Genomic DNA, 17,547 nt, shown 5'->3' with positions numbered 1-17,547 from the left:
AATTTGCATTCTGCCTCATATTTTTCAAAACGCTTCGAGTACGGTTACAAATACAAGAAAAATGTTAGGATGAAAGTTGTAGAAATGAAAATGAAGCTTATTTTGTGTTATATGTAAGAGATCATCTGTGATCTGTGTTTATACGCAATGTATGCCATTTTATAGTTTTTAGGCAAGAAATTGTCTAAAATTAATCACTCATTTTAAAACTGGTATAAAAACATTTATTATAATCGGCGTTCATTAATAAAAAACCTCGCAGCATGCGTTGAATTTTTTACGTATTTCTTAGCTAATGCCTATGGTACAAATTTGGCGTTGTATTGTTGGTTGCCTATTAAACCAGAACCTGACATTTTTTCGTTACCTCCAGTTTCCACCAAAACGAGCTTGGTTTTTGTGTGATTTTCTGTAGTTGTTGCTTCTGTTTTACAAACATAAAAAAACAGTATTTTTCAATACTAAATTTCGTGTTTTGTTGATTTGTAATCATGGTGTATACCAGTGAACAAAAAGCCTTTTTGTTTGAAAGTTATTTCCGAAATGGAGAGAAAGTGAACGGTGTTTGGAAATATTCAATTTAACCGTGCCTGGAGGAATTTCGAGAAGCTTTTCCTGAGGTTATCGTCTATGAAAAATTTAAAAACCCTCTTCACTGAAATGTGAGCTTGTCCACCTCGCGTAAAGAAGGTAGTGGAAGACCAACTGAGCGAACAGAAGAAGTTATTCATGCTACACAGGAAATTTTGGAGCAAGACCCAAAAACATCGATTGGACATCTGTCTCAACAAGTTGAACTTTCTGTTGGTACCTGCCATAAACTTCTACGAAAGGATTTACATATGTACCCGTATCGTGACCAATCTGTTCAAGAGTTACAACCTGTGGATTTCCCTAGGAGATTACAGTATTGTCTTTCTTTCAAGGTTGAGTGTTTTTTCGTAATGGTAGGGTTAAAACTACAGTTTGATGCAGTTTTCAGGAACATTAACTGCAGTACGTTATCGCGAAGAAATTCTTACGCCTTTTATCGAAGAGCTTCACAATGATGAATTACGAGAAGGTTTGATTCAACAAGATGGTGCAACAGCGCATTGCACAGCAGAAACTTTAGACTTTCTGAGAACGTTTTTTGATGACAGAATAATTAGCAGGAATACAGCAAATGATTGTCCCCCAAGATCATGTGATTTAACGCCTTACGGCTTTCATCTTTGGCCACGCATTAAAAATTCAATTTTTGTTACACCAATTCCAACTATTTATAAATTAAGACGACGCATTCAGCAGAAAATTGATGAAATTAACGAAAATCCACTTGAACTGAGTAATGTGTTAAACAGTGTTCGAAGGCGTTGTGTTATGTGTGTTGAGCAACAAGGAACACATTTCCAACAGTTTCTATAGTTAATAAATAAATATTTTTTCGAAAATGTGTTATTTTTTAATTGTCAAAAAGTAAGGTTATGAAATCTTTCAATTTGACAAGTAAGTGCACGAATTAACATAGTGCACAGACACAAAACAATTGTTATTTATTTCAAAGCAACCTTGAGTTTTTTTTTAAATGAACGCTTGATACAAAAGTTATAATCGGTTTTAATAATAATAATATTTGTAATAATAATATTAATAATAACAATAATTATATTAATAAGAATAATGATAATAATAATAATAGTAATAAAAATAATAACAATAATAATACTTTTAATAACGAATTTTCTTCTAAATCAAGGCTTAGTTTTTCTAAGCAAAAATAAAGCTTATTATGTGTTATATAAGCGTTTTCTCATTTCAATGAAAGAGATCATCTGTGATCTGTGTTTTTAGACAATGCAAGCCATTTTATAGTTTTTAGGCAAGAAATTGTCTAAAATTAATCACTCATTTTAAAACTGGTATAAAAACATTTATTATACAAAAGTTATAATCGGTTTTAATAATAATAATAATAATAATAATAATAATAATAATAATAATAATAATAATAATAATAATAATAATAATAATAATAATAATAATAGTATCAATAATAATAATAATCCAACACTATATTAGAGGAGAAAGAAGGAGACATGAAAGTTTCTAAAGTCTTCAGAGCTGTCTTTAGATGCTGCATTATCGTCTTTGTCTCAAACATTTTTTACCAAAATTAAAACGCTTAATTTTTCTAAGCTACAATAGCTTTATATCTGTTTTATGAGTGTTTTTTTATTTATAAACAAAGATTCGTCTGTGAACCGATATTCTCGGTAGTCATTTTTTAGTTTTAAAACAAGAAATTGCCTAAGAAATAGAATAAATTTTCTCTCAATTATAATTAATTATTATTAATTAATTAATCTAATAATCTAATTAATAATGTTTAAATTAATAATATTAAACCGATTGAGTGAGGTTGGTAAATAAAAATAAAGATTATTGACAAAATTATATTAGAAGATTTAATTAAGGTTACAGTTTTTTGGTTTTTTGCTTATATCTCGAAAACAGTTACTACTATCAATTTTTATCTTTCTACAAAAATTAAAGCTGATAAAATTTCCTACAAAATAGTTATTTGCATTTTTCTTGTAGGACCAACCATAAGCGAGTTATAGAGTTGGATATAAATAATCTTTAAAAAAAATTTGCTTTAAAATAAAATGTTTGAAAAACTGAAATTAAACTTAATTAATTGAGTCTAACACTTTAGTAGAGGAGAAAGGAGGAGAAATAAAAGAGAATGGCTTATTTGGAATGATTCTATGCTTCCAAACGAGTAAAGTTTTATTAAACAGATGCCAAACATCATGTTTTGTTCTATAAAGACATTTTATATTGCAGTTTGTATTAAAACGAAATATTTTTGTTGATTCTTTGTTAGAAGCAGCAAACCTAACAGTAAAGAATCTGAAAACTTTGTATTCGGACACAAACCACCAAATTTTGTATCAGTTTAGACAAAAACGGTTGATTTTCGACAATATTTTGCTTTGAACAAGAAAACTTATATCGAACAGACTAAAAACGTCTTATTTTAACACAAAACAAAAGATTTGCGTTATAGTCTTGACGAGAACTGTCCATTTCAAACGATGCTATGCTTTGAAACCAGTATACTTTCATTGAACAGAGGCAAAACGTCTTATTTCGCCTTTTAAAAACGATTTATGTCACAGTTTGGATTAAAACCAATTATTTTCGTCAATTCATTGTTACAAACAAAAGAAACCTTACATCAAAGAAACTGAAAACCTCTTATTCAGGCACAGAAAATCGAATTACATTTCAGTCTGGACAAAAACTGCTTATTTTAGACGATCCTTTGTTTTGAACACGAAAACTTACATTAAAAAGATTAAAAACGTCTTATTCTGGCTGAAAACTGCAAATTATATATTACTCTGGATAAAAACAGTTTATCCTGATTACTCCTTTGCTTAGAATAGAGTAAACTTGTATAAAACTTAATGAAAACTTTACATTTCGTCTCAAAGAAATAATTTACGTTATAGTTTTGGCCAGAACTGTTAATTTCAAAGTTTGATATTTATAGAAAAGATACTAGTACACTTCGTTACATCACTACTGATTCACATCATTGTCCTCAACATAAAATGGCTAGTTTTAATTTTTTGATTCACAGGCTCATTAATTTTTCCTTGAATAACGCAAGGTTTGAAAAGGAGCTCAAAATTATTAAAGATGCAGCAAGGTGTAATGGTTTTGAGACAAGAACAGTTGACAAAACTGTTCGAAAAGTTAAATATAGATACATGATGAAACAATTCACGACTTTTACAAACACACCCGAGAAGACAAATTTTATCTTTACCTTATACTTCCTCAGTCACAAGAGGTTTGAGTAGAATTTAGAAAAATTTTGACTTGCAAGTTGTTTACAACTCAGGCACAAGTCTCAAGAGTTTTCTCGGAAGTCCAAAAGATAAAATTGGATTTTTGAAAAAATCGGGGATTTATGAAATTAATTGTTAAGATTGTGAACAAAAATATATTGGGCAGACACGTCGATCAATCAACATTAGATTTAAAGAACATTTAGCACATTTAAAATTCAACAGATTTGAAAAATCACGTGTTGCTCAACATATTTTTGAAAATAACCATAGAATTGATAGCACTAACTTAAAAATTCTTAGAATAGTTAATAATTGTAAATTTCTTGACGCTTTCGAAAGTCTTGAAATTTTTAAGAATAGAAATAGGCTTATGAATTCAGACAACGGCCCCATCCCTTTTTCTCTTCTATACTTATTAGTCGGGGGTAGGAAAAGTGAAAGTCGGCAAAATTAGTATATAAGGCAGAACATTGTAAGAATTAGTTTAGTTAATATTCTCACTTGAGGATGACCACTTTGTGGTTGAAACGCGTAGTGTTTTTAAATAAAGGTTTGGTGTGTCGGGTTTTTTAAACTTTGTTTTATTTAGTTTCCACGTCAAGGAAATCCAACAAGAAGTATTTATATATAATTAATTTAATATACATATTTTGAAGACATTTTTTAATAAACTGTATGCATGGAGTCCAACATTTCATTCTATCATATCATCTGAGTCATCTTTAGATGTTGAATTGTGGTCTTCAACTGGAAAGCCCGATCAAAGAAAGTTTTTTTTTCTTATTTTGCACATTTTTTTAGTTGGGAGATGCTTTACACGCACTATTGCCATATAAATACTTATATTATACTAATGTTTAATTATATAGTGTAATGTAGACACTAAACTTTAAAAGCTAGTAACTCGCTGACGGTTAGTCCTACAACAATGAGGCTAGAACTTTTTTCTAAGAAGTTTCATCAACTTTAGTTTTGGTAAAAATTGTTTAAGACAATGACGAAAATGCACTATCAAAAAACAGCTCTGAAAACTTTAGCGACTTCCATGTCTCCTCCTTTCTCCTCTACTAAAGTGTTAGACCCAATTAATTTAGTTCAATTTCAGTTATTTAAACATTTTATTTTAAAGCAAATTTTTTTTAAAGATTATTTATATCCAACCCTATAACTCGTTTGTGGTTGGTTCTACAAAAAAAATGCAAATAACTATTTTGTAGGAAATTTTATCAGCTTTAATTTTGGTAGAAAGATAAAAATTGATAAGAGTAACTGTTTTCGAGATATAAGCAAAAAACCAAAAAGAAAACTGTAACTGTTACTGAACAAAAATGTAATTCAGTTTTCAATGTTTGAGACGAAGACGAAAATGCAGCATCTAAAGACTTCAGTGACTTCTATGTCTCCTCCTTTTTTTTCTAATAAAGTGTTGGACCCAATAAATTTAGTGTATTTTAAATCACAAGACATTTTCTGTTAAAGCACATTTTTTTAAATTATTAATTATTTTTAAACTTATATCTCGCTTATGGTTAGTCCTATATAAAAAATGCAAATAACTATTTTGTACAATATTTTATGAGTTTTAATTTTGGTAGAAAGACAAAAATTGATTGGAGTAATAGTTTTCGAGATATAGGCAAAAACCCATAAAAAACTTCTTTAAGCTATTCCCCCTCTTCGAGCTTGCCCCTTCAGCCTCAGGAAATTTTGATATACGTCTACCCAAGTGTAAAGAAATGTTTAAAAAAAAACCCAACTCTCTATAAAATTTTTTGAACGATTTGCCTAATTTTACTGGGGTAATAATCATATTAATAACATATTTGTTCACAAATGAACCTTTGCTTATAAATAAGAAAACACGTAAAAAGCTATTGTAGCTTAGAAAAATTTAGCGTTTTGTAGGAAATTTTATTAGCTTTAATTTTGGTGAAAAGATAAAAATTGATAGGAGTAACTGTTTTCGAGATATAAGCAAAAAACCAAAAAACTGTAACCTTAATTAAATCTTCTAATATAATTTTGTCAATAATCTTTATTTTTATTTACCAACCTCACTCATATGGTTTAATTTTATTAATTTAAACATTATTAATTAGATTAATTAATTAATAATAATTAATTATTATTGAGTGAAAATTTATTCTATTTCTTAGACAATTTCTTGCTTTAAAACTAAAAAATGACTACCGAGAATATCTGTTCACAGACGAATCTTTGCTTACAAATAAAAAAACACTCATAAAACAGATGAAAAGCTAATGTAGCTTAGAAAAATTAAGCGTTTGCTTATAAGCAAGTTTAGTACTATTAGTATTATTATTATTATTATCGTTATTACTATTTCTATTAATATTAGTATTATTATTAGTAGTAGTATTTTTATTATTTTTACTACTATTATTATTATTATTATTATTATTAAATACCGATTATAACTTTCTTATATAGTGAATGTTATACCAGCTTAGCCGAATGTGCTTAACATTAGACAATTTTTTGCATAAAATCTAGAAAATAACTTATTTTGACTGAGAACCCAGATTATAAATGATCATTTTCATAGAAATGTAAAAACGTTCATATAACACTCATATAAGCTTTATTCTTGCTCAGAAAAATTAAGCTTCTAGTTTTAAAAACAATATATTATAATAATAATAATTATTGTTTTTACTATTATTATTATTATTTTTATAAAAATTGTAATGATTATTAATATTTGTATTACTTTTACTTCTATTATTACTATTATTATTATTATTATTATTATTAAATACCGATCATTGCATTCCTATACTGAATATATACCAGTTTAGAGAAAAGTGTTTAACATTAAACAATTTCTTGCCTAAAAATTATAAAATGACTTACGTTGTCTAATAACACAGATCACAGATGATCTTTTGCATAGAAATGAGAAAACGCTCATATAACACAAAATAAGCTTCATTTTTGCTTAGAAAAACTAAGCTTTGATTGAGAAGGAAATTCATTATTAAAAGTATTATTATTATTATTATTATTATTATTGTTATTATTAATATTATTAAACTATTATTATTTTTATTACTATTATTATTTCTATTACTATTATTATTATTATTATTATTATTATTATTATTATTATTATTATTATTAAAAACTTATATTAAACAGACAGAAAACGTCGTATTCTGTCACAACAGAGCTAATTATGTATCACTTTAAATAGAAGCAGTTTATCCTGTTTGTTTCTTTGCTTACATAAGAGCAAACCTTTATAAAACGTAACTAAAACCACATAATCTGACAGAAAAAAACGAATTACGTTAAAGACTTGACGAGAACGGTGTATCTCGGACGATTTTATGTTTCGACACAAATATATTTTTATTGAACGGATGCAAAACCTTATATTTTGCCTTATAAGAAAAAAAATTTCAGTTTGGATTAAAACACATTATTTTTGTTGACTCAGAGTACGAATTGTTCATCAGTTTAAACACAACGGCTTATTTTGAAGGATCTTTTGCTTTGAACAAGAAAACTTACATGGAACAGACTAAAAACGTATAATTCTGGCATAAAAGAGCAATTTATGTATCACTTTGGATAAAGGCAGCTAATTCTATTCGTTTTATTGCTGAAAATAGACTAAATTGATAATAAATCTAACAAAAACGCTGTATTCTGGCACAAAATACTAATTACATTATAGTTTTGACGAGAATGGCTTATTTGGAATGATTCTATGCTTCCAAACGAGTAAAGTTTTATTAAACATCATGTTTTGTCCTATAAAGACATTTTATATTGCAGTTTGTATTAAAACGAAATATTTTCGTTGATTCTTTGTTAGAAGCAGCAAACCTAACAGTAAAGAATCTGAAAACTTTGTATTCAGACACAAACCAACGAATTTTGTATCAGTTTAGACAAAAACGGTTGATTTTCGACAATATTTTGCTTTGAACAAGAAAACTTATATCGAACAGACTAAAAACGTCTTATTTTAGCACAAAACAAAAGATTTGCGTTATAGTCTTGACGAGAACTGTTAATTTCAAACGATTCTATGCTTTGAAACCAGTATACTTTCATTGAACAGAGGCAAAACGTCTTATTTCGCTTTTTAAAAACGATTTACGTCACAGTTTGGATTAAAAACAATTATTTTCGTTAATTCATTGTTACAAACAAAAGAAACCTTACATCAAAGAAACTGAAAACCTCTTATTCAAAAACAAAAACTGCTTATTTTAGACGATCCTTTGTTTTGAACACGAAAACTTACATTAAAAAGATTAAAAACGTCTTATTCTGGCTGAAAACTGCAAATTATATATTACTCTGGATAAAAACAGTTTATCCTGATTACTCCTTTGCTTAGAATAGAGTAAACTTGAATAAAACTTAATGAAAACTTTAAATTTCGTCTCAAAGAAGTAATTTACGTTATAGTTTTGACCAGAACTGTTAATTTCAAACGATTTTATGCTTCGAATCGAGTGAACTTTTATAGGGCAGATGCAAAACCACATATTACCACATAAAGCGTTATTTTAAAGCGAATTATCATCTTTTGCAACAAGATATTTCACGTCAAAGAAGCTGAAAACTTCGTATCCATGCACAAAAAACGAATTACGTATCAGTTTAGGCAAATACAGCTTATTTTAAACGATTCCTTGCTATAAACAAGAAAAATTTTATCGAACAGATGGAAAACGTCTTATTCTCGAAAATAAGAGCAAATTATGTATCAGTTTTAACAAAAACGGATTACTCTGTTCGATTCTATGCTTTGAGTAGGGTAAACTACTATAAAACGTAATGAAAACTCTATATTCAAGCACAAAAGAACAAATTACGTTATAGTTTTGACGAAAAAAACTTATTTCGGACGATTACATACTTCGAAGTAAGCAAACTTTAATTGAACAAGTGCCAAAGGTAATACTTTGCTTTAAAATAACAATTTATGTGGTAATATGATGTTTTGTATCTGTCCTATAAAAGTTTACTCGTTTCGCTCCATTAATTCGTTCGAAATAAATTATTTTGCCACAACAACAACGAAAATAATTTGTTTTTGTTTAAACTGTGACATAAGTCAGTAGATAGGGATAGCCGGTTCTAGAACCACCTCCACCTCTCTCTACTGCGCATGTATAAAAATTGAGTCAGACGCAGACGCAAGCGCGTAATGATGCAAATATATATATGTAGTATAATAATAATAATAACAATCGTCGCCATCTTAGAAGTTTGAAAGTCGGCGGCGGTCATTTGTGTTTAATGGTAAATTGGCGCCAAATTTAAATTATTTCAAAATTAATATTTGAAATTAGTCGGCCATGTTTGTAAAAAAAAATGGCGCCAAAATTTTAATTTATTTAAAAATCAATATTGGGTGTAATGTTGATTGTGTAACCGTGGTGTAGCTAGCGGTTATGTGACAGATTTTAATTTGTGGTTTTGTTTGAAAAGTCAAATAATGCGTGTTTGTAATGTTGTTTGCCTAACTTGTCTGTTGCGCACTAAGTTTATTTTATTATTTGTTTAAAATATAATGCAAAAAAGTTGTTGATGTTCCTTCCATGGGGAGTCGAACCTCAGGTAGGTAGAGTGGATAGTGCTGTCTATTTTGGAAACCTGAAACAAATTCACATAAGCTATTTGGTTAATGGATAATAATAAAAACAATAAATTATTTTAATTGTTTATTACATCTAAATATAAGTACATACATATTATAATACATAAACATTATAATACAATAACTAAAATACAAATTAAATATTATTCCTGAGTTTGAGGAGGAATATTTTTATGACCCCAAGATAATGTTCTACCTTCAGAATTGTTTAACATGTAACGTTTATCATCTTTGAAAGATAAAGCAATTTTTTTCTTTAATTCTGTGTAAATGTTATGAAGCTTCGAACGAAAGATATTCATTTCTTTAATAATTTCAGTGTTTGGAACAGTAACTGCGTTTTGGTAGTCAATTTTATGTAATTTACTTCTAATTACATTGTGTTTAATAACCTTAGCTTTTTTAGATGATTCACCTTCAACATCCACATAATATGCTTTAGCACCTGTTCCTAAAAATTCTGATATTACACGCCCTTTATATTCATCTTTCATCTTCCCGATGACAGAAGACGATACAGGTATTCCATGAATATTTTCTGCTTTATAATTTGAAGTGTCAAAACGCTCTATATTAGATTTAATATCATCATAAATATTTTTACAAAAAATTTCAATTACTAAACTATCAGTATCGGTATACAAAAGCGTTGCATTGTTACCGTATTTAAGTTTTATGAAATTATAATAAAAATCATACATAATAGTTTTACTGATATCTAGAATAGTAAAACCTACATACAGAGGTTTATTATAGAAAACTTTTTCGTTTTCTAATTGAATAGCTACAAAATTTGGTGTAAAGATAGATGAATTTTTAAAATTTGGTCGTGCAATTAAACTTTCAGCACCTGGTTTTCTACCTATATTATTCCATGATGTAGCCAATTTCACGTTTACTCTTTTATCAATTGATTCCATGGTTTTACCAAAAACTGAATTATTCATTAATTTAAATACATCTTTTTCTAACGCGTTTTTTGATTTGTTACGCATTTCTGTATTAAAATCAATATATGTTTTTAACCATGGTGATTGATTAAAACTTAAAACACGGTGAATATTCATTAATTTTAAACCACTTTGTATAGCTTGTCTTAAATTTCGATAATGTAAAACATAGTGTACTTTATTGTTCAAGGGTGCGCAAAGTTTCTCAGTTTTACTAGAGGGAGGAATAACTTTTTCAGGACAAAATGGTAAATCGTTGTGAAGATTATGTAATTCAGTACTTTGAATATATAACCTACATCAGCGTTATCTGTCAAATTGAGAATTAAGTTTTCATTGAATTCATTAGGATTTTCCCATCGAAAACCGCTATAAGGTAAATATTCAGACATTGCTGCTCCATACAAGTTGGTTGCATCAAGGTACATTATAAAAGAAGTTGGTTTAGAAGGATCATGATTTGATAAAAACTTATTATTTGCTACTGCTTTACGTTTTGAACATTGACAAAGTCCTCCTCTAATAGATTTTCGAAAGAAATGTACCATGTCTATATCAGTTAATAATTCGAATTTAATTCCAGTCATTTTTAACATAGCATCCCAGCCTAATGAAGGTGCTGTTAAGTAATGGGCTGGATCTAGTTCATAAATTTTGAGACAAACCTTTCTGAAATTTTCAAAAATGTCTGTTACTAGCAAAACATCAGACTTTAAATAAATGTCGGAATAATCACCTAACGTTTTACAATCAAATAGATTCCAGACTTCCTGTGCTCGCTCATAATCATGTTCACTGATATCAGTTTTATTAAGATTATCATAAAATTGTTGAATCAATGGTAAACTGGTATCATCTAACTTATTAAAACAATCCAAATATGAATATGGAAAAACACCTTTTTGTCTTATCAAATTAAATTGGTTATCGTCCGGAAAGTGTTTCCGAATGGTTAGACATTCATCAGAAGTTAAAGTTTGAGATAATTTATCTAATGAAAAAAAAAGGAAACGGAACGAATCTACGAATCTAAGCGTTATAAAAATATTGTCAACTGTATTTGTAGTCGTGTTCATGACCTTATCAACTAAAAATTTTTTTGAAAATGTAATATATTTTTCTTTAGTTTGAGCAATGCAATTAATGATGGTCTTTTCTGTGGCTAAAGCTTTAATAAATAAATGACTATCATAATTAGTTAAATTATGACAATAAACAGGGATATATTTTGGAATCTTATAATTTAAATTACAAATAGAATGTGCAGGTCCTAAAAATTTACCTGTTAAGTGACAATGATCACAAACTCTATCACAATTTAGACTTCCGTAATCTGTTTTGAAAGGTTCTTTACATAAATGACAATGGGTAGATATTTGAAAAACCAATTCATTTAACGGAGTCATTTCAAGTGGTACGATATGTTTGAGGTGATCGTGATAAAGTCTATTTACATCATCTTGCAACCATTTCACAAAAATTTCAGGAGCATCTTTTCCTCGATAAGTCCGATAAATTGATAAATTATCATTATATGCACATTTCATGTAATAACCGAAACTATATGGTTCATGTAAATGTGTAACAATTGTATGGATATTATCGGCTGAATTATCATTGCGTAAAGGTTTTAAAATAGATTCAAAATCGAAATAAAATACAAAAGGAACTTTAAGAGATTTATCAAAATTTTGAAATGTTAATTCATTACCAGGCACTTCTTTACCAAATTTATTTATAATTAGATCAGAAGTTGGTAATGTAGTGACAACTTCATTACAAGCATACTTACGATGTTTAACTAATTTTTGTTCACTCGAAAAAAATAATAGACAACCGTTACATATAAATTTAGCATAATTATGTTTGGAAAGTTGTGAACTTATTAATCGAGAAATGTTGCTTATCAGACAGTAATGTTTGATCATTCTTTCATCGTCTACTATAAGTAAAAAATTTACATGAATGTCTCGTTCCTTAGAAATTAAATAAAAGGGACCTATAATATCTGATACCCATTTACCTTTTTCATGATCAAAACGCTGCTCTGTTCCATAGACATTTACACTAATATTATTAAATGCTTCAAATTTAAAAATATCAGTTAATTTAACCGGAAATGAAATATCTGTAAAATCTAATTCCTCTTCAAACTCACGATAAGCATCAACTCGATGTCGATTAACATCTACTTCAGTTGAATGAAGGTGTGCCAAAACAGACCATTTGAAACATTCATTATCATCATTTTGAATATTGATAACCGTTTTCCGCTTCGTTATGTCCTTCGGTAATGGTATATATGTAGATGCACGTAGTGAATTGAATTTGTTAATATTAAGTTCCAAAAACAAAATTTCCATTAAAATCCAACCTAAAAAATTTAATACAATAATATGTTTATAAATAAAATTGGTATTACTTACCACTATCTTTTTCCAAGAATTCACTTATTTTGTTTTTTATGACGCTACATATTTCTTCCAGTTCCACCTTAATATTTGTCGATATTTAGTGTTGAATGATTTGATTTCGATAATGTCTTTAGGAGGTAAAATATATTTAGCAAAAAGTTCGAAACTAATTTTAAGTTGGTTAAATTCTCTCAGTTTTCTAGTTATTAAAATGATAAGTTTATCTTGATTTCTTTCAAAAAAATTGCACACTTCCAAGTCATCTAGTTGTGAATTTTTCAATCGGTATGAGGTAATTCTTGATTTGAAGGCAACTTCATATTCTTCAACGAAATCATCATCATCATTAATTTTGGCGGAGATGACACTTTTATGTTTTAAAGAACGTAAATGGTTTAATCTGGATCCTCTGTAGTGACTATTGCATATTTCACAAAATTGATGAAATGAACATGATGGAGCGTTGTAGTAACTTCTAAAAACAAAAACAAGTTATAATAATAATATAAACAATATTTACAAAAATACTTTGTAAAGGTGTTCTAGTTGTCAGGCGGGCTTTTTTAGGAGTCATATCATCCGAATCCATTGAACACAATGATGAATTTGTAATATGACGCTTATAGTTATCAAATCTCGTAAATGACGTTTTACATCCGGGGCAAGTGAGTTTAGATAATTTATCACCTTAAAAATGCCCTTAATTAAAACAATTTCTATAACGTAAAATGTATTTACTTACTATGTTTTTTTACATGACGTGTTAAAGCATCTTTGCGAGTAAACTTGTTATCGCATTGAGAGCACTTCAACATGATTGGTTGATTACTTTCATACACGTACAGTAGAAGTAGAAATGAATTAATCGTTGATGCGATATGATTTTATATTCCATAAACTTTGCAACCGGATATTGTGGTTCCTTACATAAAAATTCAAAAAATTCAAAATATAACTGATAAAAATTTAACGTTTTTAAGGAAAAAAACGTTGGACAGGAAATATGATAACAAAAATAATCAGAATGAATATTATTTTTTATTATACATAAAACAAACTACATACTTAAACTAACAAAGTCATACACCTAAATAAATTTTTAATTGCAGTTTTTAAGCCAAACCTAACGCTATGAACATCATAAAAACGATCCAACATGTACAAACAATTCCAAACATTACTAAAAAGGTAGGAATATGATTAAAACAATTTTTTATTGAAACTACATCATGATCATGATCATTAAGTATAAGCCTCTTCCAATCAGTATCAATATAATTACTATTGGTAAAAACTAGTCTTAATTTAAAATATATTACAGGGTTTGCTGTAGAAACATTTTCATACTTAAATATTTCTATTGCAGTATTGCTCAAATAACCCAAATTCATCTTCTTCCATTGGTAATCAACATCGTTGAAAAATAAACTTTTCCAGAGAGGAGACCATCTTGTGTTGTTAGGACTTTTACTAGTAAAAATAAATAAATATAAATATGCGTATGGTGGTAATGCCATCACCCAAGTGCCAGAGTTTTCAGGTCGCATCTACAGCCTCTGACCTGACCTAACGACCACTAGTAGTGACCGGGACCGACGGCTTAACGTCTCCTCCGAAAGACGAGTTAGTTGCGATGATTTGGCATTACATTATTCGGTCACCCATCCAAGGAATGACCGGGGTGAGAGCTGCTTAACTTCATAGATTAATTATAATCTATGAAATCAGCTGACCTATGCAACTAACTAGTTTTACTAGTGAAGACGATGTATATATCTACAACATCTAACGGTTTTTGCACATACAACACATTTTGTATAAGAGTAACAAACAAGATGAGTGATGAGTTTAAAAGAGGCATTACACTTGAAACGCAGTGGGTTGTTGTTGTTGTTGTTGTTGGCTTCTTGTATCATCTAAAATACACGAAACACAATTATTTATTGATGAAGGTGGACCAAACTAATCTTCGTCAAAACTGTTATAATAATGTTGTAAACATGGTAGATTCAGCTTTTATATCATGATCTTGTTGATATGTTTCCGGTAATTTATGAAAAATATTCATCAACTGGCACGGTCCTAATTTCAGTAGTTCCAGTTTCATTAATAATCGAATATCGCTTATGGTTTTTTCAAAATGCAGCACTTTTTTTATATCAGGTTCTACACTCGTTGCCATCTTAAATGGAACTAAATTAGACGTTAAATAATTATATCGTATATATATTTCTTATTTATTACGTAATATCTTTCATTTCAATCCAACTATTCTGATTATCTGGTAAACCTAACCATTTCACAAATAATTTAGTTCCTTTACGTCGAATCACCTTTTCAACTAAATAAACGTCAGGATATTGAGTTTTTGATAATTCCCAAATATAAAAAGCTCTTTTGATTGGTTGACCTTCTTTATCTTCTAGTAGAAATGTTACAGGATTGGTTAGATTAATCTTACTGATTTTAAAAATTTCCGTTGACCAATTGTGTGTATATCCTTTTTCAAATAACATCTTCTCTTTGCTAATTCTTACGAAATCTCCGACTTTAAATTTTTTTCTGTTTTTATCAACAATCTTTAGATGATCATATGCTGTTATGTCTCCTTGATTCGAAGCGTTTATCTCTGTGGGTTTCCTTCCTGTTGTTCGATGTATTGTAGTATTATAATTTTTGGTTATCTCTTGCAATTTATTTATCCATTTATGTGTCGCAAATAACGTAAAATATCGATAAATTTTTGATTTTAAAGTAAGTATAACTCGTTCAGCAATTGCTGCTTTTTTAACGCTATACGTACTATAGTGATTAATATTATAACGTCTCATCAAATCCTGAAAAGTGGTATTATAAAATTCCTTTCCTTGATCTGACTGTAAATTCTTTGGTATTCGTTCTTTTTCATTCTTTAGTATTGATTCCATAGCTCTGCTAACCTCATTAGCTGATTTCGATTTCAGTGGTCTGGTTCATAAAAATTTAGAGAAACAGTCGATTACAACTAAAATATATTTAAATCCTTTATTATGATAAGATAAATTTTGCATTTCTGCTAAATCTATTTGCCATAAATCATCCAATCCTTTAATTATAGTACGTCTTCGTTTAAAATTCTTGCGTGCAGGTTTAAATATCTCGTTTACCAATTTTTGCTTTACATCACTAACTTGCTTTTGTCGAACCATTGCTTATTTACGGTACACTTCTCTACAATTTCCATGACGATCTGACATTTCACCTGGAGGACACTTGTTTTTATTATGAGGCATGGGTTCTATCTTTGGACCTTCTTCTTCATTATTTTCATATGAATGTGTTACTTTCTTTTTCTTTGATATAGGTACATTTTCAAGTTGACCTGTATCACCTGCTTTAGAACGTTTGGAAATGGTTTCTGGTTTTATCTTAATACTATCGCTTCCTTCAAAGCGTTCTTCAAGTTTTTTTATTCGTCTGGTTATCTCATCTAAATTATTCATAAATTTTTTCCACTTGTTATCGATTTCAAAATTTATACTTAAATGTTTGTTATGCAATTCTGATTCAATCGTGTGAGGAATTGTAGCAATTATATTATCAATTTTTCCATCAAGTATTTTGTACTTAACAGTCATGGTTATGTTTAACTGATTAAATTTATCCATACATATAGCATCTGCTTTATGAACATTATTATTTAAATCCGTTAAAGCAGCTATTACTCCTTCCATCTTTTGGTATATTTGTTTACTTACTAAATCAATATATACTTTATTCGCACAATCTTTGTCTTCTGTTGAATCATTAATGTTACAGATTCTATGATGTTTTAAATCAAGGTCACCATCAGCAGTGAAAACAAAAGGTGATGGTGTAGATTTAAAAAATGCATTTGATGCTGATAACAGTTTACGTTCGAATAGATCAATGGGTATTTCAACACTGAGGATTAACCAGAAAAAACTTAAACCTTATATATTACACCACATTCCTTTAATTCTTCTTCAATTGATAAAATTTCATTCAGATGGGAATTGTTACCCGCTTTTTTCGCTGTATGTAATAATGCTAGACGTGACACTAATTCATTTATGTCATCCCAGTAAACATATTCTACACGTTTATTAGTGAATAATCCTTCACCAGTAAACGGAGATTTAGGAAATGAAGTAAACATTGGTTGCACAATTTGAGTATATTTTACACCTCTATGACCTTTTAGTTGTTTTGTGGGATCATTATTTTTTCTATGTGTATTAGAAATTTCAAGTATTTTTTTGTATGCTGACCGATCCTCTTTTGTAATATGAGTATATTTATCTTCAGGGTTTTAAAAAAATATTAGTCTGTATAAACCAGGAGTACCAGGAAATGATTCATTATCTAAAATTAAATCACCATTTTGACTAATTATTAATTCATGTTTACCCATAAATAGTTTATTCTCTTTTGAATTATACCTGGGACCAAATGTCTGATCACTGGTTTTCTCTAAAACTGCTTCTATTGCATTTCTCGCAACTGGAGGATATTGTTCTAAAAATTCATCTAAAATATGTCTGCTATTAATTAAATCATACACAGTGTCAGATTTGGTTTCTTCATCTTCTTCTTTTATTTCTGGTATTGACTCATGTATTTCTTCTGGTTGCCGTAGTGATGTACTAGGTTCATATGTTTCTTCAACTGGTAGTTCAAGTTCTTGTTTAATCTTT

The 17,547-nt window shown here is 28.7% G+C and overlaps 3 long non-coding RNA genes across 3 annotated transcripts; 1 reads left to right on the top strand and 2 right to left on the bottom strand.

Annotated features, from left to right (window-relative positions):
- Positions 1 to 9,331: 9,331 nt before the first annotated feature.
- LOC135265442 (uncharacterized) lies at positions 9,332 to 12,948 on the bottom strand. The gene is made up of 3 exons (XR_010333100.1): positions 12,863 to 12,948; positions 12,629 to 12,810; positions 9,332 to 9,482 (listed from the first exon to the last, which is right to left on the bottom strand). It is a non-coding gene; the product is annotated as an uncharacterized LOC135265442 (long non-coding RNA).
- LOC135265440 (uncharacterized) lies at positions 9,551 to 14,348 on the top strand. The gene is made up of 3 exons (XR_010333098.1): positions 9,551 to 10,006; positions 13,960 to 14,038; positions 14,217 to 14,348. It is a non-coding gene; the product is annotated as an uncharacterized LOC135265440 (long non-coding RNA).
- Positions 12,950 to 13,768, bottom strand: LOC135265441 (uncharacterized). The gene is made up of 3 exons (XR_010333099.1): positions 13,593 to 13,768; positions 13,379 to 13,537; positions 12,950 to 13,325 (listed from the first exon to the last, which is right to left on the bottom strand). It is a non-coding gene; the product is annotated as an uncharacterized LOC135265441 (long non-coding RNA).
- Positions 14,349 to 17,547: the final 3,199 nt, after the last annotated feature.

Source organism: Tribolium castaneum, chromosome 2, assembly GCF_031307605.1.
Source record: "Tribolium castaneum strain GA2 chromosome 2, icTriCast1.1, whole genome shotgun sequence".
NCBI lineage: Eukaryota > Metazoa > Arthropoda > Insecta > Coleoptera > Tenebrionidae > Tribolium > Tribolium castaneum.
The sequence above is the reverse complement of the archived record's forward strand: the minus strand, read 5'-3'. Positions and strand labels throughout refer to the sequence as shown.